Genomic DNA, 26,544 nt, shown 5'->3' on the forward strand with positions numbered 1-26,544 from the left:
TGCCCCCACTCTCTAAAACAACTGCCAAGCTCGAAGTGACCTCTCACCTTGGGCCCAGCTGCAGAACCTGGTGAGGCGATGACTTGGGGCCGTGTTTGCCGTCTGCTCCCAAGCTTGGCTAAATGTGGGGCTTCACTGACAAAATCGGCTTCCACCATTTCTGCCCCTTTTTTTGCATTCTTCATAACGTTCTTCCTTCTCCCCAGAGTTGGAGGACAGGAACGGGCAGCCAGGGTCACCCATACACAGTGCTTGATTAAATCTTTATAGACTTTCCTTGTCTGGACCTTGTCTAAGGATGTCAGAGCCCTCTAACGTCTCAAAAACAACAGGTGTTAGCTGAGGCTGCAGAGGAGGGCTAGGTGTTCTTCCTTGACGCGCCCCAGAAGTCGACTAGTGCCAGCTCCTTGTCCCTTAAAAGCCCGGGGTGAGGGCTCAATGTCAGGGGCCTTCATGGGTCCCTCTCCTGGGCTACTCACAGACATCAGCCACCAATTCACTGAAGCAGATTAGAGCTACTAGGCATGCCGGGGGGGCCGGTTCCAGAGCCACCCATTCACATGCTGTCTGGTGCCAGGCTGAAGTTCATCCAGGAACCCAGGCCTGCCTGGAGGGGTCTCCCGCAGCAAGCAGAACTGATATGGACGCCATAGATGCATCTGGCTGGTGCTCAGAAACCGTGTGGTTGGCTGGGCGGAGAAGAACCAGGCTCAGAGAATCCAGGTCACGTGTTCAAGGTCGTTCTGATTTTAAAAAAGAAACCATCCAAGTGGGTACTCAAAAAGCACCCCAATGCCAAAGGCTGGGCTCCTACCTGCTAAGCTAAGCACCACCCACCTGGATGAACCTGAGCTTCCACTCCTAACAGTAAAGCAAATGGGCTGAGACAGTTCAGAGAGCTAAGATGGCAATCCCCCAGCCTCAAATGCACCTGTCCACCTATGTGTTCTTGTCCACCTGGCTCTTCCTAAGCAACCTCCGGAAAAAGCTAGAGCTATTCAGTCCAGAGCTCTCCAGGCAGCTCCTGGAGGTGCCCATGTCTTTGCTGAGTCAACAGACACCCCCACCCCCAACCTACAGGCCACTATGACTTTCCGTCTCCTGCAAGCCATCCCCTCTCCCGTGCCAGTCTATCAAAGTGGCCCTATACCCCTCTCTTCTGTGTCCTTCTCCCCCTTTTAGAACCCTTAGGCTCCCTCCCTACATACATGGCTTGTATGTAGACTTAAGGGGCACCCAGCTGCAAACCTGTCTGATGAGCTTGTGTTTGGGGAGATCACAGCCACCTCCCATATAATGCATCTTACATCATCATGTATGTGCTTTTATAAATCAAAGGAAGCCCGGAGTCTCCGGGCTGGCTGAATCTGTGGACCCCCCCCCCTCCCCCCCACTGCAACTTCCCCCTTGCTCACCGGCTGCACAGTGGAGTGAGGGAAAGGGGCGAACTGGCAGAAACCAGCTTGCTTCTGAGGCTAGAAAACAGAACTGTAGGAAATGAGCAGGCTGAGAAATGTCTGTTCCACTCCGTGTTTGTGTTGCACCCACAGTCTTTCTCTCTGCAGCTCGCTCCTCCTGCCCCTGCCCACCCCCATGCTGGCTCCCCACCCCCATCACCCAGCGTGGGTGCCTGGGGCTTGGAGGTTGTGTGTCTGGGGTTTTGAGGAAGGCGTAGCTTGATGTGTGTGTGTGTGTGTGTGCGCGAGTGTGTGTGTGTGTTTCTGTGTGATGTATGTAGAGATGGCAGACCTACCCCTCCTTGGGAGGCAGCTTAGCTAGAAACGCCAGCGGCAGAGACAATTGTGAGGGTGGGGATGCTGAGCACAGAGCCGGCGGAGCCCGCGGGCAGGCAGAGAAGCACCACACAAGAAATTGATTCCATTAAAAAGTAATCTTAAATTTAATAAAAGTTATGATTTGATTATAGCCACAGAACCTACAGGCAAGAAGGAAGGGGGTGGCTTCTAGTGATGGATAAACAGCAGTGTGGGGGAAGCAAGAAATGAGGAGGGAGAGGAGAGAGAGAAAGAAAGAGATGCTTAGGTTTGGATGGATGAGAGGATGGAGGGACCTGAGGTGTAGTGGATGAGACCATTTTCTTTCCCTCAGATGGAAGAAAAAAGCCCATGGCTGCTTTCCAAGAGTGAAAGGGAAGGAAGTGGGGAGTGCGAGGAGACTGGAGGAGCTGGGAGAGAGGGAGCACGGGTGGGTGAGAGGGACTAGAGCACGGAGTGAAGGCCTGGACCCAGGGGATGGCACGCCTGTGTGTGGAGGATGGTACCGAACCTTGGGAAGGACCCACAAAATTCCCACTGAGCAGTCAGGCAGGCAGTCCTGAGTTTCCATTGCAGGTCAGCGTCTCCCTAGCAGCGTGAGTGAGAACCTCTCAGACCCACCGTTTCCTCAGGCTCCTAAACCGAACTCTGGAGCTCACACCTTCGACATCAGGCTCTCCTAAAAGTGAAGCAGCTCAGTAATTCCTAAGACCCCAGGTAGTTCTCTTGGGATGCTCCCCCACTAGAGGTCACTGGCGAGCACTGCCCCTAGGCTGTTTTGTGAACACTAGCCTAGCCTCATTCCTTTTCCAAGGCAGATTGAACTTCGGTTGTCTCTAAGGGCACTCTAGAGCAGTGTTTCTCAACCTGTGAGTCCTCGACCCCCCTGGGGGGGGGCAAACAACTCTTTCATAGGGGTCGCCTAAGACCGTCAAAACACAGATATTTCCATTACAATCCATAACAGTAGCAAAATTACAGTTATGAAGTAACTGGGCAGTGGTGGTGCACACCTTTAACCCCAGCACTCAGGAGGCAGAGGCAGGAAAGATCTCTGTGAGTTCGAGGCCAGCCTGGTCTACAGAGTGAGTTCCAGGACAGCCAGGACTGTTTTACAGAGAAACCCTGTCTTGAAAGACCAATAATAATAATAATAATAATAATAATTTTATGGTTGGGGGGGTCACCTCAACATGAAGAACTGTATTAAAGAGTGGCAGCGTTAGGAAGGTTGAGAACCACTGCCCTAGAGACTGACTCACCTCCGATGGCTCATGCTTTGACCATTGCTCATCTTTCAGAGTGTGGCAAGGTGGAGGGTCATAGCCCTGAAGGCCGGGGAGGGAGGAGGTGACCAGAAACGGTGGAATAGAGAGGCAGAAGCTAAGGAGCTCCAGGGTGCATTTCGGTTACAGGATCAAGAACCCTACCAGGGAAAGTGCATCCTGGGCAGTTTTCCACTCCCCACCCGGCCTCGTCTCTTTCCTGCTCACCCCAGAATCATGCTCAAGGACAGAGTTGACATGCTTCTGACCCCAGAGAGGTAGCGACCTCTGGGGTTGAGACACGTGGGTCCGGCCTGCCAGCCACTGCAGTCAGGGAGATGAACAAAGCCTCTGGCTTCCGTGCAAGTCTCCAGCAAGCCCTGGCCCTGTCTTGAGCTGGGTGGGAGGGTGCTGGGGCTTGCAAGTTCAGTTCCAGAACCTGTGAGTGGGGACTGGGCCCGAAGCCAGAGCATCACTGTGAGAAGCTAATGGAAGTGAGAACCAGAAAATCTCCGCTACTCCAGAGTCCAGGAATCCGGAGCCACAAAATACTGTGAAGAGTACTGGAGCCTTGAGGAGACGCAGATAATTCTGGAGGAAAGAAAAAACAAAAAACGACCAGTTCTGCTTTGTCATCTCCTCAAAGTCCATCCACTTGAATATTCAAATTCTTTTTTTTTTTTTGGTTTTTTTGTTAGTTTGTTCGTTTTTTTGGGTTTTTTTTGTTTGTTTTTTGGTTTTTTTGGGGGGGGACAAGAGGGTCCCATGTAACTCTGACTGGCCTCAGCTGTAATGTGTAGCTAGAGGATAGTCTTGATCTCCTGATCCTCCTATCAAACCCTCCGGAGCATTGGAATTACAGGAAGGCATCACCATGTCAGACTTGAACTCACTCTTGGTGTAGTGTGAGCTTGTTAGGAACGTCCGTCCGCACTAGTTTGGAGTGTGACTCAGTGGTAGAGCTCTGGCTCAGAACACACAGACAAGGCCCTGAGTTCCAGTTCCAGCACCAGCCAAAAGCGCTAACAGAGAGACACTGAAAAAGGCATGACCAATTTCTTTTTAATTGTTTTTTTAAAAGATGTAGTCTATATAGGCCAGGCTGGCCTCAAATTCTATGTGTAGCTGACTATAGCCTTAAACTTCTGATCCTTATGTCCCTGTCTCCCAAGTATTGTGATTTTAGGAATGCACCTAACCCTGACTCCCTTAGGTTTAAAAAAAAATTGTTTATTTTATTTTTTGAGATTATAGTATAATTACACCATCCTCCCCCTTCCCTTCCCTCTCTCCAAATACACTTCCTTGATCTTTTTTTTTTTTCCTGTGACAGACTGGCTGTCCTGAAACTCCCTCTGAAAACCAGGCTGGCCTCAAACTCAGAGATCCACCCGCCTCTGCCTTTTGAATACTGTAATTAAAGGCATGCACCACCACTGCCCAGCCATGGCCTCCTTTTTTTCTTAATTGTTGTTACACACACACACACACACACACACACACACACACACACACACACACACACACATGCGCGCACTACATATTCCTAAATACAGAAATACAACCTGCTCAGTCTGTATGCTGTTCTTGTGTGGATGCTTTCAGGGTTGATCATTCCGTATTGGATAACCAGTTGGTATGCTTTTCCCTGGGGGAAGTCTATACCTTTCCCCCCAACACCCCACCCCCCCAGCTCCATTCCTCTGTTGCCTGGAGTTCTTTGTGTGGGGTTGAGGTCTCCTGGGCTTTCCTACCCCTGTTTGCATGCCCGTTATTGTTGTCTTTATTCATTGTTGTTGTCTTTATTCAGTTCCTGTTTCGGCAGTTGTTGCTGAGACTTTCTGATGTAGCTTCTGACATTCCTAGGAGACACACTCTCACAGCAAACTCCCTGTTCCTCTGGCTCCTACAGTCCTTCTGCCCCCTTTTGTACAATGACCCCTAAACCTTAGGTGAAAGGGTGGTTTTGTAGATGTATCCTTGGGACTGAGATCCCCAACTCTGCATTTTGATTGGTTCCGGTTTTCCGAAATGATCTCTCCCTGTTGCAAAGAGAAATCTCCTTGATGATGTTGTAACCAGGCTGTTCTCACCCAAGAGGAGACCAGGATGAGGAGCCACACAGACCCAGCCAGGGATGCACACACAAATCTGAAGAGGTGACCCTAAGTCAGTAAAGCAGGGGGGTTATAAAGACAAAACACACGTTGGGCAGTGTCAGCTGGCCGATGCGGGTATGGTGGCTGTTGACAAACAAAAATGAGACGTTTCTGTGTTACTGTGAGATCACTGTTGGATCAGGGAGGGGAGCAGAAAGCCTTGCAATTGCAGAAGCAGAACACTGGCAGGTGAGTTGTGGGTCCTATAAAATACTATGCCTACCCGAGGGTCAGGCTGAGCACCGTTTAGCATGAGGTCAGGCCAGCATGTAGCAGATACGTTTTTCTCTTCATTTCCCCTTGTCTTAGGCATTCTAGCACATCTGAGGTAGCATTCAATGAGGTCACTGGTGAGGACTGTACTTATCTGTGGGTATAAGGACAGACATTCAGAATACAGTTAGGGATTAGGCTGGTTAAGTAAAATGGTAATTTTAGATTCTCCTCCAAGATCCACGACTTCCCTAGCCCTGAGTAGCTGGCTAGGTTTCTGGTACCAGGCACGGTTTCTCTCTTGTTGAGCAGGTCTTAAGTCCAATTAGAGAGAGCTGTTGGTTACTGCTAAGGCATGTGTGCATTACTGCATCCTTAGTGTTACTGTGTCGGGCTGCTCATTGCTGTGGTTCATCGGTGTCCTATCTGGTGGCTTCTCTCCTTTGGAAGCTTGGATGATAGCTTCCTGTACCATGGAGGCTAGTCCTCAGGGAGGAGGCATTCAGGTCATTTCCATCTTCGGGGGTCTCTGAGCCCTGTGTCTGAAGAGCGTGGCATCTTCAGCAATAGGGACACTTACCTTCCATCACTGGGGGCAACCAAGGGTGATAACAATAGCCTGTGATGTTTTGAGACTCTCTTAGACAACCCTGACCAACCACTCAAAAAAGGTCAAAAAGGGGCTTTTCATGATTGGTCGGAGTATTCGACTCTAGGATAAAGTCTAGATGGAAAATTTTAATTTAAACTGTGTGTGTGTGTGTGTGTGTGTGTGTGTGTGTGTGTGTGTTTACACATTAACTTACAAATATTATAGGTGTTGTGGGGTAGATAGTTAATAGTAGACTTCCTTGTGACGTTTCCAGACATCCTTACTGTTATTTTACCCTCTTTCCCCTCCTTCCACAGTCACCTCCCTAACTAGAGCTCCCCTGTTTCCCTCCTTTCTCCAGTCAGACCACCTGTATCCTTCTCCATTGCTCCCACCCCAGCAAGGTCCCTTTGTACTTTCCTGGTTTCTGCAGTTCTTTTAGGTGTTTTTTTGTTTTTGTTTTTTGGGTTTTTGTTTTGTTTTTGTTTTTTGACCAAGTTTTACTTTGTATTCCTTGCTAACCTAGAGTTTACTATGTAGCTCAGGCTGGCTTTTAATTCTCAGGAGTCCTTGTACCTCAGCCTTTCTGGTGGTGGGACTTACGGAGGTAAGCCACCACACTCCACTCATCTCCATTTCTTTGTTTTTTGGGGGTTTTTGTTTGTTTGTTTGTTTTGTTTTGTTGTTGTTGTTGTTGTTTTTAATTGAGATAGACTCTCACTTTGTAACTGGCCTTAATTCTAAATCCTCCTGCGGTCACCTCCTGAGTGCTGATGACAGGCATGAGCCGCCACACCCAGCCTCTGGAGGTGGACGCAATGGAGGGTACTATCTTCATTTTACCAACGAAGAAAATGATTTTTCAAAGGGTTTCTTGTCGCACCCCCTCCAGACTACAGAGCATGTACTGGGTGGATCTGGGCCGGAAATCACCTGTCCAGACTCAGGCTCTAAAGTGTGCTCCCCAGGACCAGTGCCAACTGCGCAGATCCCACCCATCGTGATTCCGTCTTCTGGAGGCCTTGCCAGTCCCTGCTGTCGCAATGCTGATCTGCTCCACCATTTCGGATCCACTCTGATTCCCATGCCAGCAGTTTCTGTACCTCTTCCCAGGAGTGCAGCCTGCTTTGGACATCCCACGGCCCATTACATTGCCAGGGGCAGGAAACTATAGATCTGATTACCACAGGAAGCTCTGGAGATTACAGAGCACAATGATCTGCTGCTGCTGCTGCAGATCCCTTCCAGACCCCTTCTCAGAGCCCCTCCTTCTGAACCGGGCTGGGGCCTCACATGTGTGGTATTCTGTACCACTGAAGTCCTGTGTTGCTAACCATGGGCCTTTATTGTGTTTCTGCTGCGGTGTGCTCTATGTAGAGAGCATCTGGTCATTCCCTGTCATCAAATCTAGCCAGCCTTTTGCTCTTGACTCCCTCCTCTTCTGCAGAGATGCAGAAGCAGTGGCTGGGCTGAGGGGAAACAATCCTCTTGCGATCCTGACTTCTGCAAGACACTCACTAATTAGCATCTTCTGCAGCCTCTCCCCAGAGCTGGTCTGCTGTGGTGGATGTAGATGGTCCAGACAGGGAAAGAGAACGTATGTTGGTCAAGAGCCTGTTGTGCACCAGGTCAGCTAGCCTGGTATAGACGATGGTGAACAACAAAGAAACCCCTCTTCAAACAAAGGTGGATGTTGAGGATCAACCCAAGGTTGTCCTCTGAATGCCACACACGTGCCGTGAAATGTCCCTCCCCACACACATCACACACGCACGAGGAAGAGAGAGAGACTGATGAAATGATTTAGTCAAAGTCACACAGGGAAGTGGCAGAACCAGGATTTGAACCTGCCCGTGTCTAAGGAGAGCCTGTGTGCTCTTTCTGGCCTGGGTGTCTTCTGGTTAAGCCCCGGAGAGGGAGGGCTCCTTCACAGGAAAAAGGTCTCCACTCTAGCTTGGCACAATCTTTCAAAATGAAAAATTCATAGCCGTTTTGCGCCAGCAATCTCATTTCTAGGAATGAATCCTCAAGAAACATCCACACATGCACACAATGTCTGTCTAGATGTTCTTGTTTGCAGTATCAAAAACCCAGGAGCAACCTGAATGTCCATCAGCAAGGGAGGGGATAAGTACAATATTATGTGACTATGAGAAAAGATAGGCCAGACTGTAAATTGAAGAAAGAAATAACAGTACCTTAGCTATTGGGTACATTAACAAACATTTTATACGTGCACATATATTTCAAATATGTATTTTATTTATATGGCTGAGGTTACTTTACATGGTGTTGATGGTTCCCCAGTGAGAGGAAGTGAGGAGAGGTGGGGAAGGGTGAAGAGGCTCTCAGGCACCAGGAAGCAGCCCCTCCACCCTGTCTGTCCGTTCTCTGTCTCTCCCTTGAGGAGTCCCAGTGCATAGGCAAAGCAGACATTGCAAAGCCCTGGGACAAAGGAAGGGAGGGGCTTATCAGTGCTGGGCACCGCTTCCTCCCATCATCCCCATCCTGGCCTGGCACCTCCAGAAGCAGCCTCAGACTCTACCCCTGTTTGGGGGCCCAGGGGTCACTTCATCAGGTTCGTAATCAGTGGAGGTGGTGCATGTCCTGCCCTTACACACTGAAGAGGAATGCTGAGGTCACCTCTCTGGGCCATCTCATGATGCCTGGTAGATAAAGGCAACCTGGGCCATTTGGTTCTTCCTAGCTCTGCATTGTTTATCACTGAGTTCTGTATACTGTACATCAGACGAAGTCCGGATGCATCTGATAAGGAACAGGGCATTCTGAGCGTGAGACACGCAGGGATTTGTTGAATGTTTTGCCTTCATCTTTAAAGACTGGTTCACAGGATATCCGTTGTGACTGAGTGCTGATTGACCAGATACCCTCCAGCTGACCTTGTCTTCCTCTCATCCTATATTATCCTACCACCCGTACAGGTCTGGGACTCGAAGGGACCACTATCACACATGGATAGACAGCCAAAGGAAGAGTTTTCACTCGCCTTGAAACTCCGCTTTGGTTCTGTGTCCTTTGCAGTAAAACTCTCATCTACCTGCTTCCCTGCTAAATGTCAGCCCAGTAATCCAAAGAGGCCCCCCTACCAGAAACAGGCCCCCCACTTCAGACTAGCTCCTCTTCTTACGGTCGCTTCTCTCGTTGGGTTCTCTCTACCTGTCTCTAGGCTGATTCACAACCTCTTGCATGTAAACGATAGGAAGAAAGGAATCCAACTCAAGAAGCTAAGGGCGAGGCTTTGTTGGCACAGTGCTGGCCTGCCACACACAAGGACCTGCGCTTGATTCCCAACACCACATAAAATCATGCCGTGTGTGATGATGGTACATGCCTACAACCCCTGCTTGGGAGGTGGAGGCAGCAGGATCAGGAGTTCAGATCATCCTCAGCTACATAGAGACGAAGACCAGCTTGGGCTACATGTGACCCTGGGCGAGGGGAGAGGGGATCCAAATCAGGGCAGCTTAAGCTTTTTTCTCACGTAACTGAAAAACTCAGAGATATAGATTTCAGGCGTATCTGGATCGGGGCATTTGGGTAATGTCACCGGACATCTGTCTCTCTGACTCAAGCCTGCTCTCATGTGTGCTAGCTTTACTCTCTCTAAGTAACCACACCCCCAAAGGCTCTAACGCAGCCCCATTCTTAAATTTCCCAGAAGAGCAAACCCTGCAGAAAGAAAAGCACCCTTTCCCCAAGAGGTCAGCAAAAGGCCCCCCCGGCTGATGGTACCGGGTTTCTATCGAGTGACTTGTGATTCATGGATGGATGGCACAGGCTGGCCAGATCCAGTCCTGTAGCTATTCAGGGATACGATTGGAGAGCCCTTTCTAACCAGACACAGGGAGAGGTATTCTGTAGGCAGGATCTGGAAGTGCTCGCCAGCAGAAGATGGGCAGATAAGAAGTCTGATGGTGAATGACAGTGACTGTCCAACCTTGTTCCTGACTCTGGGGCAGCTTCTCCTCTCTTATGGAAAACTGGTGAGGTGTTGAGAGGCTGGCGGTGTGTGTGTGTGGGGGGGGGGTCTTCGCAGCCTAGTTTCTTTGTCTAGCCTTGGCCCCACAATCTAGATTAAAGCAGCTCCTGGGCTTAACTCTGTCAGAACTATTCTCACCATATGCCCAGTAGACACTCGGGTATGGATGGGGACAGGGACAGAGAGAAGAGAGAGTAAGAGATGGACAGCACAGGAAAGGATGTAGGCAGAGGCTCATGAGCAAGTTTTGACAATGGGCCAGTCCTGGGAGCCTGGACCTGCCTCCCAGCCGCACTGGCATCCTCCAGCCAGCATGGTACATGCTCGTTGAGTGGCCTCTGCTCGTCTCCGCCCAGCTTTCTGCTCCTCCTGATGGCCGCCTTCTTTCAGGGTCTTCTCACTGCCACGCTACCAGGGCTTCTACATATGGGTGTCCAACACTACTGTCCCTTGTCTCCTCGCCTCCCAACTGTATTTTCTACTCAGTCTAAAGAAAGCCAAGGCTTTTGCTCCAAGGAACCCCCTATTCTTCTGTGGAAAGACGAAGAAAGAGGCAGAGGCAGGTGCTGGGCAGGTCCATGGAGTTAGCCCTCGCTCAGTGGAAACATTGGCCCCGTGTCCAGTCTGTGACTCACCACATCCTTCCTCACAGCTGGGGATTGTCCACTCTCTTACCGTTATCACACACACACACACTCAGTGCCAGGATCCACCGCATTTCTCAAGTGCCTTGTCTGTGTTAAGTTTGAAAATTCTAGTTGGGTATGGTTCCAAAAGTCTGTAATTCTATCACCTGGGAAGTGGAGAATCAGGAGTTCAAGGGCAGCCTCAGCTACACAAGCCCCTCTTGAAAAGGAGAGCAGAAACCTTAGATAGATGCCTTACCATAGGCTCTTCTGTTGTTCGACATTGAAAAGGTTGCAACTGGAGCAAGTCTATGAAATTCTAGTGCACGCACCACCATTTCCAATCCAGTGCCCATAGCAGACATTACCAATCAACACTAGAATGTTCTTCTCAGGATGCATCCAGGTAGCTGTTACTCATTCCACAAAAGCTTGTGGCTGCTTCTTTGTCACTCCTGGACTGGCTGATCTCTGAAGGCTCTTCCCATGCTGATAGCTAAGTTGTGACCTGGATGAATGATTATCACTACCCCCATTTCCCCTTTCTCCCTCCAACTCATTCTTTCGATCATTCCCATCCCTCCCTCTCTCTCACCTTGCTATGTTTCTGAGTTCTTCCTCTGAGCCCACGTAAACCCTCGCTGTTGTCTGGGTCTCCAAGGTTCTGTTTGCTGTCAGTCAACCTCAGGTTCCTTGTAAGTTACATGCATTGAGCAATTCTGCGACATTGGCTCAGAGAGACAGGCATTGATGGAGACACAAGAGGCAGTCACAGAAGTGTCGCCAGATAACGAAATGGGCAAAGCAGGGGCTAGAGTTAAATTTATGTAATCAAGGTTGTCTGAGTAGGAATGGGGAGGGGGAATCGGAATGAAATTTGTCCTGGAACCCCCAAGGTCACAGTGGGAGAGAGGATCAGGTAGGATCTAAAACCGCAAAGGACAAAGGGAGCATATAAATTAGGATCTCAAATGACAAGCATGAGAAGGACCGAGAAATTTTTTTTGGTAGTGGGGGACTATGAAGAATTGCCCTAATGAGATGGACTTCACAGGGCTTCATAGGTGTAACAGTATCCATAAGCTACTGAGCAGGAGAGTTTGGACCAGGAGGGTAGGTGCTGGCCAGCAGCCAATTAGAGGCTTATCATAAAGTCTTACCTAGGTTGGTGGATATGGCTTACCCATAAGAAAGAACTACCTGAAGCAGTTTTAGACATCCAAAAAGTAACACCAACTTTACCTCAGGGGTATGCGTGCTTGTGGGACATGCACAAAGGCCAATGGGTCTGGAGAGGAGTGACCACAGGAAAGTGCTCTGTCTGTAATCTGGGAGTTCAAATCCCAGCTCATCTACTTTCTAACTGTAAGACTCAGGCAGGCATCAGTGTCCTCACTTGCAAAATGAAGATGAATTTCACCCACCCCTAAAAGTTGCCTTTTGAGTGTTAAGTCAGAATGTGAATGGGAAGGGTGCTGGGGAGATAGCTGTTAAGAAAGTCCTTGCCTGAGTTTGATCCCCAGAACCCAGGTAAAAATGTTGAGTGTGGTGGTGTATGTTGCAATCCTAGCTCTGAGGAGGCAGACACAGGTACATTCCTGAAGCTCACTGGCCCGTCAACCTCGCCTAACTGGTTATCTTCAAGCCAAAGGTAGACTCTGCCTCAAAGAGGGGACAGTGGTTCTGACCTCCACAACATGAACGTACAATGCACCCCACAACGTGCACCCTCATGCATGAGCACACCGAAGAAAAAGAAGAATGGATATCGGAGTCAGGTGTGGTGGTATAAACCTGGAACCCCAGCTGTTTGGAAGAATGAGGCAGGAGGATCCCACACTGCGGGGCTATGTAGCTAGTCCAAACTTAGCCAGTCTCAAAGTAAAAACATAAATGAGCCTCAGGCTCTGTCTCAGCAGTACATTGCTAACCTTGCATTGCATAAGGCTCTGAGTTCAAACTCGAGAACTACCCAAAAAATGTCTCTGAGTTAATGGCTCCAAGCACTTGGAAAGTAGAGGCAAGGAAGATCAGGAGTTCAAGGTCACTCTCAACCTCATGAAATTTGGAATTAGAGGGCCATCCTAAGCTACATGAGAAACCCTGTTTCAAAAACAACACCAAGGAATGTGGATAGGAGCTGGGGATACAACTCAGTGGTAGAGCGCTTGCCTAGCATGCCCATGCCTTGTGGCATATACAGATACACCTATATGTGCGTGTGTCAACGTACGTTTATCAACTTTAAGAGTAGAGTCCTCTCGCCGGGCGATGGTGGTGCACGCCTTTAATCCCAGCACTCGGGAAGCAGAGGCAGGCGGATCTTTGTGAGTTCGAGGCCAGCCTGGTCTACAGAGCGAGACCCAGGAAAGGCGCAAAGCTACACGAGAAACCCTGTCTCGGAAAAAAAAAAAAAAAAAAAAAAAGAGTCCTCTCAAGCACACCATCTAATTCCCCGTGTGATGTGTAATTTTTGTGTAAACAAAGGCTGCAATCCCAAACTGCCCGACCCATCATGGTACAGGACGGGTGGACAGCACCTGCAGAGCCCCAGCAAAGGGGCCAGTTGTTCTCCAGCGAGCAGAGGCCATATATGGCAGAACAGCACAGGCACTGACTGAACTGAGGGCTGAGAATAGCTCACAGACATCAGATGGTCATTTCTTTAGCCCAATCTCTCTCCTTTGCCATCTGGTTGTGGGCTGCCTAGCCTTTTCAAGCTGCCTGGCCCAATCTCCGCCCAATGAAGGAAACAAAAAAAGCAAACAGGACTTCTGGTGTTCCTAGGAGCCACCACCCACCGGAGGTGGCTTGGTTGTGGCCAACAAGGGTCAGCCAGGCCTACCAAACAGCAATCAGGATGGTAGTCCCTGAAAACAAGGAAGAGGCTGGCGGGCACTTTCCTAAATCCCTGTAACCAGTGTTCCAGCTCTCTTCAGAGGCTCTAATAGTGATAAGGAAGAAAAGGTCCTGGGTCCCCAACCCTTTCATGTGCCCATGGGATCTGCCATTTGGTACAGTGTGGGAGCCAGGCCAGTATAGAAGGAGACCCCAGCTTCCCTACCTGCATATCTGGCCCCAGGACATATGGTATCACTTGAAATTAGGAATACCTTTGCTTTCCAGATTCTAGGGATATGCCACACCCTCAGGCTGAGGCATAGAGGCTAAGAGAAAAGGGCTATGGAGTCAGACAGATCTGAGCTCAAATCTGAGCTTGGCTATTTGCAACTAGGACCCTTGGGCTAGCTCTGGAAGCAATATGTATCTATTTCTTCATCTGTAAGTTGGGAATGCTAAAAATGAGTTCACAACAGGATTACCCACATATAGTAAGCATGTAGCATTTTAACCCAGGTGTGGAGCATAGGAAGTGCTTGAAAGATATTAACAGTTTTTTCTTTTAATTAATTGCTGTAGCTCACAAGGCCCCCAAATGTTCTGTGATCAAGAAATTGCATAAATTCCAGTCAAGAAGGCTGAAGAGCCCAGTAAGTGAATCCCACTCAAGTAAAGTCTGATGTGGTATGACCCTTCTGCCACCCCGATTATATGGCCTGGACTGCCATAGAAGAGTGTCCTTTCAGGCTGCTGTGGAGCACTTTCCCATGACCACCTGGTGGTACTGCTGGGAACAAAGGCCGATCTTAGAAAGTCCAACTCCTAGACTCCCTTTGACCTTTGTCCTGGCCGGGGCCCAGGAAGAGGCAGCAGTGGACCAGGAATAGATGGTTCTGAACAACCATACCCCAAGTGACCATCCTCCCCTCCCTGGGAATCAGAGCAACTGGAAGCCCTGAGGGAACGGGCTCAGACCTGTCTGTAGGAAGGGGATTTCCCTGGGTTTTAGTTGATACTCCAGGTAGTCAGGCCTGCCCTTGGGGACGGGGTGCATATTTCTTAAGAAAGTAGGACACACTCATGACAACAGACAAGAAGCCTGGGAAGACCCCATACACTAGAGAGACCTCAGGAGTCCTTCAGCGCTGCCCCCCCCACCCCCCCCCCCCCCCCCCCCCCCCCGGGCAGTGTTCTCTTCCTTCCCAGCCCCCTCCAGCCTCTACTACTGCCTTCTTTCAACAGCCTGTGTTCCTGTGTTTACCTGGGGCTGCCCGGTCTGGGTATTTCTCTGTATGTGGGTCCTTCCTTGTCCCCCACCCGGCGGATGCCTGGGCTGAATTGTGTATTTCCGGAGTTGCTACTTGAATCACAGGCTCTTATTTTTAGAAGATTATGAAGGCGGGGGCTGGGAGGAGAGGACGAGGGACCCAGAGTTAGAGTGGAGGAGGGTCTGAATACCGTGCCTGTGGTACAGGAGTGGAGTGAGGCACCACGAGGGTGCGGATAAACCAGATGAGGGGAATAGATGGGATGGTGGGAGAAAAGGGAGGGTGAGGAAGTGGGGGAGTCCCATTCTCCCAGTACCCTGGGGGCCCTGAGTTGGAATCAGAGTCTATCCGGCCCGGGAGGTTGTGTGGAAGGGGCCAGGTCAAGGGTCAGTCTCTGGCATGTAGCTGGATCCCCAGGGAGGCTGAGGAGCCTGGGAAACAGGCTGAAAAAAGCGACTCCCATCCCCCTCCCCAGGGGCCTTTGGGACTGGAGAGTAGCTTCCTGTATGGACAACTTCTCTGTCCCTTTTGCTGAGGATGTCTTAACCCTTCTGGTGCTGGTATCGGACAAAGCAACACATGTGCTCACATGCTCTTTCACCCTTGCGGGGTGAGAGGACATCAGCCCAAACCAAAGCTTGTGGGGTTAGGAAGTCCCCACCCTGCAAGAAATGGGGAGCCCAGGCTGAGAGGAAATGAGCCTTAACGTCAGAAACCTGGTCTGTATTTCTGTCTCCATCTGGGTGTTGTGACCTTGCTGAGATCCTCAGCTCTGCACTTCAGATACAGCCTTGGGACACGAGGAGGGAATCAAAGCAGAGATGTTGGTTCTGAGAGGAGCAGAGAGGAGACAGACATCTGCTGGTCCTCAGTGCCCTGGAGTCCCTGAAGGCTGCCCTGAGCTCATAGACACTGGACTTCACTGCTCCCCCTCTCCTGCTGCTGCAACCAGAGGCAAGAGGCGGCTTGCTTCTTCTACCCCGAATATGCATGCTCGGCACGTGCGACACCTCACACACCCTGGGCTGCCAATAAGCCTGAGAGAAAGAAGTAAACCAAATAGATGGGTGCCCTACCTTGACTGCAGGACAGGCTGTCTTTCCCTTTCGTGCTGCCTCCCGAAGAGTACAAGATGAGAAGTCAGAACTGGCCTGGATTCAAGTTCTGCCCAATGCCAGTGGTGAGGCTTTGATCGAACCCCATTGCTCCTCAGGGGTCTCAATTTCATTTAACTGCAAAATGGAGATCAGAAAATAAAACGACCTTACGGTAAAGCACCTGCCTATGCCAGAGCCAGACGACCTTTGTCAACCTGCAGGGGTGTGCAAAGCAATGGTGTTATTGCCAGCTGAAGACCTGGTCCAGAGGTTCGATGCAGCATAGTCATTTTGAGATTGAGGCAGCTTGGAAGTGTGACCTTGGGCAAGTTCCTTGGGTCTCCATTTTCTCATCTGCAAAATGAGGGCTCTGTTAATACCTACTGCCATGGACTGTTGGGAGCGTAAATGAGATAGTACACATGAATGGTTATTCGGTGCCTAGTGCTTGGTGAACTCCATAAATAGTGGCTATTGTTACATTCACCTCCCCCCCCCCCACACACACACACAATCTCCAGCAGCTCCTAACCCTCCTCTCCCTCCCGCTTCCTTTCCTGAAGGATAAGACATGCCCAGGTCCCTACTCTGGCCTCACTGGGATGAAAATCTATCTTCCCGAAGCTGGAACTTCACAACATCTGAAAGAAGGGAGAGAGGGTTGCTGAGAGTGAAGGCCATAGGCTGAGGGTGCTGGGAATTCACTGGGGGAGGGCAGAAGAGGGTAAGAAGCCAGCCCTCCCCCGCTCCCTTCAGCTGCTGGGGTCGGGTCTCCCACCCAGCTAAGCAGGGCACCTGGATACTGAGGGCTGCTTATCAGGTTAGCTTGGAGCCGATGTCTCTGGCTGTCTCCGCCTATTACCCGACCCATCCGTCCGCTCTCCTGTACGCCCTGCCTGCCCCCAGCCCTGCCTGTGCTAACTAGTTAATTGGATCTTGGCTAACCTGGTTATGGGCCGAGTCAGCGGGCTCCTCTGCCTCGAGAAGCAGGAGTGGGGGAGGGGCAGAGCTTTGTGTGTGTGAGTGTGTGAGCATGTGTATCTGTGTATTAGATCAGAGCCTGTCTCTGAGCTCTGATCTGAGCCTCTGGGGAATCCTGGAACCCACAGGCGCTGAATCTGCATGCTGCAGAGGAGACTTAGAGCACCCAGCTTGACTGGGAGAGTGGAGGGCACAGGTCTCCCGGCCTTTTCTAGAAGCTAACAGCCCGTCTGTCCTGAAGGCACATAGATGGAGAATGTAGATGATTCTTAGCTTCCTCCTCTGTAAAATGGGATTATAAAACCTATCACCTCGGGGGAGTCATTTGTGAAGACCAAAAGAAACAGCGTGCACATCTGTGCTTGGTGCTTAGCAGGGGCTCTGTGCATGGTACTGATCACCACCATCACTAATCAAACTGGGTTCCAGCCACATTCTTGGAATCCTGGGGGTTGGGCCGAGGGATCTCGGTGGAGATGGAAAGGCTTTCATTCTCAGATGATTGCAGGTGTTTCCTCTGAGGCAGGACTCCAATCTCCTCAATTGTTTCTTATGCAAATGTTATGCTAATGATCTCCTGAGTGTATCCCAGTGCCCAGCGAGAAGGTGAAGGTGGGCTATGCCTTCAGGTTTCCCTGTGACCACACTGTCCCCTCCCTTTGTCAAAGAGAAGCCAGTGCTGATGCTCCTAAGAAACAGTTCTCAGAGCACTGAGCTAGAGGGAAAAACAAAGTCAGGGCCTGGCTCTCGGTAGGAGAAGGACAGCCTCGTCACCGCCATAATCATCAACATCAAAACGGCCTTTGGAAACGTCAGATTCTTCCCCGCCCTGTGCAGACTACTCTACAATTACGGAGGCCCAGCCCCTGGCCCTCGGGGTGCTGGAACTGGGGAGGGGGCGGGAAGGGAGGGAGGATCTTGGAGAGAGCTGACAGGCTGTTTCCTAACAAGCTAGTGGCCTTTCTTGGAGCTCTCCTTGAGCCAAAGGCCAGGCTCAGGGCAGGAAGGCTCACAATAAAGTGGGCAGACTACGGTGAAGGAAATGGCAGCAGAATCTATCCCATCTCGCTTTCACTTTCTCCCCAGCAAAGTGACTTCGCCTCTGTCTACCTCCCGTCCGTCCTCAGTCATAAACTAGGTCTGATAATTCCTGCCTTTCCAGGTTTCAGTGAGATGAAGGCCTCAATGACAGTCCTATCTGGTGACTGGATTGATGGCAGAGGAAAGGCGGGTGCCCCTGCTGGCTTCTCCGTGGCCCCTACGACCTGAGCTTGTGTAGCGGCTCCCCCTTCGCACCTGCAGCTGGCTAAGTCGGTTCCCTGGGTCAAGGAAAATGAAGCAATTGGATGGTATGTGCCTCCGAATGGGTGGGCTTGAGTTGGGTCTCCATTAACCTCTCCTCTGCCCTCCAAATTCCTTTCCTGCCTTCTGACTTGATCCTCTGACTTGGTCCTCTAGATTATAGAAAACCAGAGGTGCAGGGTGACGCTCTAGACACAAGTTCAGCAACAGACGAGGACTGCTGATCAGATCAGCGTGGACACAGCCTCCTCCCTGGGGGTCCTGTGCTTGCACTGCCAGGCTTTTTTGGCTAAAATGCCCAGGCCACTTTCTTTTGGCTCCTCCAACCCCTATAGAGATTCCAGGACCAGTGCCTAGTCCAGGGCAGACTAACCCTTTGACACATAGTAGGTGTTCAATTAAAAAAAAAACCAACTGGAGGAACCAGAGCGACATCCCTGAAGACTCTCTAATAAATGCCGAATTGTGCAAGCAGCTGGCTGCTGTAATTAGACCACGGAGGGCAGTCACTTATTAATATTGGACTCATGGCAGGGTTAACAGCCATTGAGGGTAGGGACAATGAAGAGAGAATCACTTCCTGTGCCCTCGGGGACTTCCTTCTGAGATGGCCTTCTGAAGAGGGTGGATCAGCACCCATGTGCCCTCACTGGCCTACGGTCCTGCCGCCTTCCTGGTGTCTCTGGTGGCCTCTGGCCTGGTGTAGCAGTTAGGACTCTGGCCTCTCCTATTCCTGCCTTTCTCCTGGAGCCTCAAAGCCCTTATCTCCCTTGCTTTATGATGCCTATCAGTAGGGAACCCAAATGAGAGCTCTGTATACCCAAGCCTTATCTTTCCTTTATATTCAAGGCTTTTAAACCCTGGGGCAGATTTATCTCCTGCCCATTCTGTATCCCCAGGGGTGGGAGACTTGGGGTGTTGGTGTTGGAATAAAGAATTCCAGTGGGGAGAGGGTATGAGAGAGAGAATGAGAAAAAGAGAACAGAAAAGAGAGTAACAGAGAGGAGGGTAGCTTCTAAGAAGTGAGAAGGGGAGGGAGGGAGGGAGGGAGGGAGGGAGGGAGGGAGGGAGGGAGGGAGGGAGGGTGACCGTGTCTGTTCTCAGACTCACAGAGTGTAAGCATACTCTGCCTGGGAGTTTACAGTCTATCTGGAAAGAGGAGGTGGCCAAATACAGAGCCCTGAACTCCTGTCCCTCGGCTTGGAAGCCTCAGCTTGTACCTGCTCTCTGGCCTGCCAGCCCAAGCCCCCTCTTTCCTCACTGGCTGACTCCCCTTGGCAACCAGTCCCTGAGGATGTACTCCTGGGTACCATCCAGGGGTGGGGGCCGCTCAGGAGCCATGCCAAGCTGGGAAGCATGGCCAGGAAAGAGTCGGCAGAGCAGATGCCGTCCTTCTCCTGCTGCCTTGATTAGAGAAATTGAGATGTTAATAATATTCTGAGATGCAAGGTGCTAATTAAAGTTAATTACTGTTTCCTTGTGAAGTAACCTCTCCTCGTGTTTACCAGGAACAAGGCTGCCAGCCGCTCCCCTGGCTCGTGCCAATCACGATGCCCGCTGCTCAGTGTACCCCACACCCCCACAGGTGCCCTCAGCTGCCCCAGCTCAGCCCAGGCAGGCACCAGGAGCTGGGGTTCCCAGGCCCTGCCTCTCGACCAACCCTGCCAAATAACACAAAAGCACCTGAGTATGAGTGACCCATGTGACCCAGAGACAGGACGGATGACCTCAGGGCTGCCACCTTGTTCTCTTTCCCCGCAGGGTCTTACCTGTCTCTTTCCAGCTCATTGACCTAGAGCAAGGTATCTAACTTCTTAGGCTCTGTTTTCTCATGTGTGCATGGGGCTCATAATTCCTACCTTGTATTGTTCTGGGAGTCAAATGGGACACTGCCCGTAAAATGTTTAGCATGACCACATACATAGTTGGATTTAATAAGCTCTCAATTAAGGTTAACTGTGATTGCTTTTGTCTCTGTTAATAATCATCTCCCTTCTAACTCCCTCTGCTGTGTGGTCGGGCTGCAGGACCTAGGTGAATAAGCTGAGTATATATACAGTCCTCCACACACTGGGCCACCACCCAGGCACAATGCACATGAATCCCACCCCCACCTCCCCACTCCTCCATCCTCTGCAGCCCTTACCTGGTCCCTCTCACTTGGAGAAGTGGCCAACCCTTGGCTAGGGGTCCTGCCAAACTCAGCCTAGGTGAGGTGTGTGCGTGTGTGTGTGTGTATCTGTAGTCTGTGTGTGTGTGTGTGTGTGTGTGTGTATGTGTCTATCTTTGGTGTGTGTGTGTCTATCTGTGGTTTGTGTGTGTGTGCGTGTGCACTTTTCTCCTGTTCCAGACTTCATAGGGCTTTGGGGGAGAAGCCACCCTCTTGGGATCCAAGTGAGGTTGCCATGACTACTGCAGGTGTTCACCTCCAATATCCTCCGCTCTCTCTCCCCAGCACCCCCATCCCAACACAGCCATACTGGCCAATTCTAGGGGTGAGGGGAGACATCTTTATGATAGGAATCTCCCAACACCTATTCTGGATTACCTCTTCTGTCTTCCTGCTTTCTCAGAAAGCCCTTCAGCTGGGGAGGGGGCCAAGGGACCAGACTAAGGCCTGTACACAATTATTCCTTCCAACTTAGTTTCCTCGGGGCTCAGAGCTAATGACTTAATATCACTGTCATCTTTGATTTGGGAGGATGGAGGCTTTGCAAAGGGCCCCCTGCCTGTAGCATAGAGAATCAAAGAGTCAGGACCCTCTGCCGGCTTCTGGTACCTTCTCCAACTACAGGAGAACACCTGGCCTTTTCTCTCAGTGAAGTACTGGCCGGTCAAACCTAAGTCACTTCTTTTTGTGGCTTAGAAGGGTAAGAGAAAGGTTGGACATCCAGCTCAGATTTGGGGGTAAAGGTAATTTGGAGCAGCATTGATGGAGCCAGCAGGCTCTGGGAGATCCCTAAGGTTTGGTTGCTCCCCATGAACCCTTCATTCTCCCCTGTAGCCCCAGATCCCAACTTCGGGCTTCGCTTTGATGAGGGCAGATCCTATTGGACCTCCTCCTCCCCCAAACTCTGGCTGTTAGCCCCTCTGCAAACCTGGACTCCATCCCCAAAGCCCACAGCTTCTGGTTCCTAATCCAGTTCCTGATCCAGAGCCCAAGTCCTCCCTCATCCCCATCTCTTCCCTCAGTGTCTTCCCCTCCCCATTTCCTGCTTCGGCTGTACAATCCCAAAGTAGATGTCTTCCCTCCTTTGTTCCTTCCTTCGTTCCTTCGTTCCTTCCTTCTTTCCTGCCTGCCTTCCTTCCTTCCTCAAACATTTTTGGGAATGGTAGTGGGAAATAAACAAAGTTCTTGCCTTCTGTAAGGTTTTATTATTGTGGAAAGAGACAGAACTTGAACAGGTAACAATGTAGTGACAGATTTGGATAAGGTCAGGACATAAGACAAAAGGGGGCCTGAGACTCAAAAGGGGCACCTCAGGTGGTGGCGGCGCACGCCTTTAATCCCAGCACTCAGGAGGAAGAGGCAGGAGGATCTCTCTGAGTTTGAGGTCAGCCTGGTCTTACAGAGCGAGTTCCAGGACAGCCAGGGCTACACAGAGAAACGCTGTCTCAGAAAAAAAAGAAAGAAAAAAAGAAAGAAAGAGGGATAGTGGTCCCTTATACTTCGCCACTTAGATATGGGAAGTCAGGGGAAGGTGATAAAGTGGTCTGCTAGGGCTACTGAAAAATTTACACAGGCTGTCCCCAGCACATCATGGGTATGGAGGCACTTAGCCTGTTGCTGTCCTCTGCTACCAGCTGCTCAGTCGACCGTGGCAGAGATGTAACATCAGGGTGGCGTCCCCCCCCAGCAGTCCTCCCTCATTTCCGCTCACCAGTGTCTCCAGCTACTTGTATCTCCAAAGGCTCAGGGGATGAGGAGTAAAGGTGCCAACTCCCAGGGAACTTATTTTTTTTATTTGTCGATTCATTTATTCATTTGTTGGTTTTTGGTTTGTTGAGACAGGTTTTCTCTGTCCAACAGTCCTGGCTGTCCTGGAATTCACTTTGTAGACCAGGCTGGCCTCGAACTCACAGAGATCTGCCTGCCTCTGCCTCCCGAGTGCTGGGATTAAAGGTGTGTACCACTATGTCAGGCCCTTTTGGGGGGAATTTAAATAAAGAAACTTGGGCTGGGGCTGTTGCTCAATGATTGAAATTTTACTTAGCATGCATGGAAACTCTGAGTTTAATCTCCAATACTACACAGAAAACAAAAAACAAAAGGAGGTGATGAATACATGGGCAAGAAAGATCACGGTCAAGCAAAAAACCAAAAACCATGTTTTAATTGATTTTTATGCATGTGTGTGTGTGTGTGTGTGTGTGTGTGTGTGTGTATACATGCATGCAGTCCTCTCAGAGGCCAGAAGAGGGTGCTGGATTCCCCAAGGGCTGGGAGCTGGACGGAAGTCCTCTGAAAGAGCAGCAGGTGCTCTGAGCAGCTGAGCCATCTCCCTCCACCTCAGGGAAAGGGTTTTAACACAGCTTCCATGCTATACAAACTCCTACTGCTGCAAAAATAAAATATGCATGCTCTGGGAGGCTTTAAGAAGCATCCTGGCCAGGAAAGGGCTCACGGGGGCAGCTTTGTGTGGGTGCAGGTTATTGAGGGCAGGAGTGCAGAGGGCACTGGGCAGGTGGAATAGGTCCAAACCACGTGATAGGACCATGTGCACACTGGCAAACACTGCCCAGGGACTTTGCCCTTCCCGGTGCTGCAGCCCCATGAAATATTTAGGCTTCTGGATGCTGCTCATCCCTTATTGTCCCCCTCAGCAAGGATACTTCTTCCTTTACATCATTTATGGCTGTCCTCTTTCCTCCCCTCAGAGGCAGGCAGAGCAGGAAAAAGCAGACCTGAAGCTAGAAAAGTCTTTTTGATCCTGTGGACAGGAAGTAGGGTCTATGCCCCACCCCTGACAAATACAGCTCTACCCTCTGAAAGCAGATACCTACTAAGTGACTTCTGGAGCAAGAGAAGAGATGGATCTGGGCCTAGGGAGGGGTCACTGTGCTTCCCATGAAAGAGGAAGTTTCAAGAGGACAATACCCCTGCAGTGTTCTAGAGAAAGAGTCTGGTCTGACCATAAAACTTACCATTTATTCATTGTGCATGCACACATGTGTCTGTGAGTGTCCCTGTGTGTTTATTCATTTATTTAATTTTGAGACAGGGTGTTACTATGTGGCTCTGGCTGTCCTGGAACTTACTATGTAGACCAGGCTGGCCTCAAACTCAGAGATCTGCCTGCCTCTGCCTCCCAAGTGCTGGGATTAAAGGCATGTACTGCTAGGCCTGGCTATGTACTTAATTTTTTGAGACACCGCCTCACCATCTTGCCTAGACAGTCTTGAACTCACTACGTAACCCAGAGGTTGGCCTGAACTTTTTTTTTTTTTTTTTTTTTTTTTTTTGGTTTTTCGAGTCAGGGTTTCTCTGTGTAGCTTTGAACCTTTCCTGGAACTCACTTGGTAGCCCAGGCTGGCCTCGAACTCACAGAGATCCGCCTGGCTCTGCCTCCCGAGTGCTGGGATTAAAGGCGTGCACCACCACCACCCAGCTTGTCCTGAACTTTTATGTCAAGCCTCCTGCCTCAGCCTCCCAAGTGCTGAGATTCTGAGCGCGTTTCACCATGCCTGGCTTAAAGCTGCCATTTACCAAGCTCTTCCTGAGCCTTTCCTTAGCAGTGTGTGCATTATCACCTTTGATCCACAAGACACATTTTGGCTTTATTATCCTGATTCCAGCTAGGGAAACTGATACGCGCAAAGGTTAAGTAACTTGCCCAAGGCAACCAGACAGTCCAGCAGTAGGCTGAGCCCTCACAGGCCTCTTCTTTTTGATAACCTCCCTAGAGGTGAGACTTAGGAAGGGGAAAGTCAGTGAGTGCATCTCAGTCCTTCTATCTGTTGTCCCCCACTGGTCTGGAGAGTTCTGTCAGGCCGGCTTCTGCTCTGTCCCCTCAAGACCAGGCTCTGTGTCCCAGTGGGTCAGCTCCCCAGTCAGGATTCCCAAATACTCTATCTGTTCATTAAAAAAAAACTTGTTGATGGACAGAGGCTGGGAGACCTTGACGAAGGAGAAAAGGAAGAGTGATGGGTTCAGGGGTCAGAGAGAGACACGGACACAGAGACAGAGATGGGGAGTGGAGGAGAAAGCACGTAAGGGGTGCACACTGACAGCTGGAAGGACAGATGTGGGGTGCCTCCCAGCCTGGACTCTTACAGACTACCCCATCCAATGAACACGAGGTGGAGAACAGGAGTCCTCTCCCCACTCCTTCAGTCTCCACTCACCCCCCCCATTATTTCCTTGCCCTCCCCCAACATCTTCTCCTAATTCTAATTAGTCTAAGTGACTAAAAGATGGTTTCAGCCTGAACAGCCAATTAGGTCAGGAATAACGGAAGGTAGCTCCCCAAGTCTCTTCCCCCACAACCTACCCCCCATATCTGCCTTTTACCCAGCAGGAACAGTCTCATCCCAAGACTCCACACTGTCATTCAAGTTCTCCTGTTTCTGCTCCTTTCTTAGTGCCCAGGAGCACCATTACCTGTGACCACCTGGCTCCTGGTCCACTCTCAATCTCCCATCTCAATCCCTCCTTCTCAGGACCGGGAGTCCTCCTGGCAAGCAGATACAAAGCAAGGGTAGGGGTCTCCCCATGAGGCCATTTTTTAAAATCTTTTTTTTTCCCCCTGACGTTTCTCTTCCTATTCTCTTCCCCCACCTCCTCTCTTCTTCCTCTGGCACTTATTTCTAACATCCATGGACCAGGCCTCCCAGTTGCCATGGAGACGCAGTGTGCAACTGGATGGTGAGTGTGTGAGAGGAGCTGTATGCACTTTGCAGTAGGGGCGGGTGGCTCTGTGGGAAATGCATCGGTGTGTAGGAAGCATTCTGCAAGGGAGAATTGGACAGGGATCCAGGTCACCTCCCCAAAGTGAGACTGCAGTAAGAGGGGGTGGCGGGGGGAGGGGGAGCACTCTGGAGGACCTAAACCTTTAAATATTGGATATTTTCCTCTGGGAACACTCTCCCCCAGGTCAGATACTAAATTCTATCTAGTCCAGGCATTGGACAGGCAGATTCTGGAGGGACTGAACCTGTCCCTGCAGCCTAAGGAGAGGAAGAAGAAGAGGAGGGAAAGATTAGGAGTGGACAGAACTCAACTGGTCTAGGGGTCAACTTCCCCTAGAATTGGGGGAGGCAGTTGTATAACTGGGCAGATGGGCTGACTAATACAGAGACCAAAGCTCCCCAATACCATTCCAGTGAATGGCCGGGGAGGGTGTCAGCAAACTGGACATGGTCCTCTTCTACTCACTTCCCCTGGATTTAGCCTGAAAGTGAGATGTCAGAGCTCAAGGCACCTGCCCTCAGGAAGCTAGGGCACCTTAGAGGGATTCAAGAGGAAGGCTATCTCCCACATCTGACCCTTAGCAGCTGCAAGTCCCAGCACCTGAAAGTTCTCCCAAAGAGCCAAAGCTTAGAATTCTACAACAATAACAACAACAACAACAAAAGATCCCCGGCTATGCTGAATAAAGCGGCCCCTTCCCCTACTCCACCTCCATTTATCTTCCTTCCTGCCCCACTGTTTCCTTCCCAGAGCTCGAACACAATCTGTAATTATCTCATTTGTTTGTTTGTTTGTTGTCTGTTTTCTCCACTGGAATGTAAGTTCCAGGGGAGAGAGAAAGGACTCTGCCTGACTCAGTACCCTAATGTCAGCACCTGGCCCAGGGACTTCCATATGCTATAAAATAAAAACAGATAATTGACTTCACTGAAATCTTATAGGCACCCTGCTATCATCCCCATTTTATAGATGAAGAAACTGAGGCTGTCACCCGCCCCAAGCCAGGCCACTAGGAGTTGTACAGCCAGGTTTCTGCGATTACTAAGTCCAGGAGTGATGGAAGGACACGGGACTATGGTAACCAACCTGATATAAAGCTGGTTCCCTTCCTGTCTTTCCGCCTGTGTGTGTCTCCACAGCCCAGACATCCCCAGAGAAACGGGGCAGGGAAGGAAGGAAGGAAGACAGAATCTATTAAAAAAAAAAAAAATGTAAATCTGACCTTTTCTCTTGGAGGTGTGGACTCCTTCGATGGCCTTCTCCTCCCCCCAGTTCTTAGATGGATTAGCAGGTCCTTCTAGTTCTGGCTTGTATTTCTGCTCAACCTCTCCTGCTTTTCCAGGACACCCTATCTCCTACTCCGCCTCCAGGCCTTCACATATAGACTTCCTGTACCTATAGGGAAGGACCATCCATCCTTCCCTCCCTCTGTGAGTTTTCAGTCATGTGCCCTTTGAAACCCATCCCTTACCTGACCCCTTCAGGAAAGCCTGCTGGCCTCTGGAGGAAGTAACC

At 50.4% G+C, this 26,544-nt stretch overlaps 1 long non-coding RNA gene across 1 annotated transcript; it reads right to left on the bottom strand.

Annotated features, from left to right (window-relative positions):
• Positions 1 to 1,653: 1,653 nt before the first annotated feature.
• On the bottom strand, positions 1,654 to 19,145 carry LOC128112747 (uncharacterized). The gene is made up of 3 exons (XR_008219142.1): positions 15,816 to 19,145; positions 5,423 to 5,566; positions 1,654 to 3,631 (listed from the first exon to the last, which is right to left on the bottom strand). It is a non-coding gene; the product is annotated as an uncharacterized LOC128112747 (long non-coding RNA).
• Positions 19,146 to 26,544: the final 7,399 nt, after the last annotated feature.

The sequence above is a fragment of the Peromyscus californicus genome, unplaced genomic scaffold, assembly GCF_007827085.1.
Source record: "Peromyscus californicus insignis strain IS unplaced genomic scaffold, ASM782708v3 Scaffold_17__1_contigs__length_78620276, whole genome shotgun sequence".
Classification (NCBI taxonomy): domain Eukaryota; kingdom Metazoa; phylum Chordata; class Mammalia; order Rodentia; family Cricetidae; genus Peromyscus; species Peromyscus californicus.